Here is a 1,387-nt window from a genome sequence, read left to right on the forward strand (position 1 = left end):
GGGAAGCAGGCTCCCCGCTGAACAGAGAGCCTGATGCAGGGCTCGATCCCAGGACCCTGAAATCATGACCTGAGCTAAAGACAGCAGCTTAACCCACTGAGCCACCCAGGCGCCCCCGGTGTGTGTTATCTTGATTTTATTTTGGAATTGCCACCAACACACACACACACATACATATTTACACACTCTGGTCCTTGGTAACTCTGCTTTCTCCTGGGTCACCATCACCCCACCCCTAACACACACAAAACACCAGCTCTCATGAAGTTCCCACTCCCTGGTACTTCGGCCAAAAGCAATGGGGCAAAACGGGCATAATTCTCAGACCCCTTGTCTCAAAGGAGTGCCAGCCTGGATGAAACCCTTCTCTCTGGGTTTCCCCAGAAAGATGACTGGGTGGTGTTTCACCCCAACAGGTACCCCCACATCCATGCAAAGAACTTGGGTTCTCTTCCTGCTTTGGGAGAAAAGACCTGAGTTCTGTCCCTTCACGTTGCTGCTCACCCACAAAATAGAAGCCCAGGATTAGTCGTCACCCCGTCTCTGTCATGAACTGATGCTTCGAGTCTGCACGTACACACTTCTCTGGAGCTCAGGGCCGGCCCCCATCCCTCCCCAGGAAGCTCTGTTGGTGCATTGAAATGACTGGAAACGCAGTGCGATTTTCCAGAAAGAAACCCCCATTGTTCTGATCTGTGTTCACCAAAAAGCCAAATGGAATGAAGCCCAAACCTGGTGTCAGAGGGGGTTACCCTAGAATGGTCACCCAGGCTGGTGAGCTCAAAGTCATGCGTTGACGCTGCCCCGGTCCAGCTCTGGTCAGGGCCCCCCCTCCATTGACAGAGCCAAGACTTTGATCCCGTCGCAAATTTCTGCACCACCCTGCGCTTCTAAGAGAAATAAACACTCAGAAAGCACGAACGGGGTGCCTTCTGTCTTCCCGTTAGGGCTTTCCGCATACGGCTCAGGTAAAGAATCAGAATCTTCATGCAAAGCCCGGCAGCCCTGCTGGCCAAGAGGATTGGCATCTGAGGCTGAGTGTGGCATGCTGGGGGGCATCCGGCTCAGGACCGAACACATCACAGAGGAACAGAGAGAGGGGGAGAGTGGGCTCCTCAGCCCCGCCTTCTCGTACCTCCAAGAAAGCATGACTGTCCTGGTTTCTCATTTATTCCTTTTAAGAACCTTACGGGGGCCTGACAAGTAGTAAGGATTGAGTAAACATCGAAGATGATGATGATGGTGATGATGGTGATGATGGTGGGGTGGTGATGGTGATGATGATGGTGGTGATGATGGTGATGATGGTGGTGACATTCATGATGGTCATGATGATGGTGGTGATGGTGATGGTGGTGATGGTGTTGATGATGATGGTGGTGATGTT

The 1,387-nt window shown here is 52.3% G+C and overlaps 1 long non-coding RNA gene across 1 annotated transcript in view; it reads left to right on the forward strand.

Moving 5' to 3' along the window:
* The window catches only part of LOC132027229 (uncharacterized), a 21,742-nt gene that overhangs the window by 1,527 nt on the left and 18,828 nt on the right, over window positions 1-1,387 (forward strand). The gene's annotated exons all lie outside the window — the stretch shown is intronic.

This window comes from Mustela nigripes, chromosome 11, assembly GCF_022355385.1.
Source record: "Mustela nigripes isolate SB6536 chromosome 11, MUSNIG.SB6536, whole genome shotgun sequence".
Lineage (NCBI taxonomy): Eukaryota > Metazoa > Chordata > Mammalia > Carnivora > Mustelidae > Mustela > Mustela nigripes.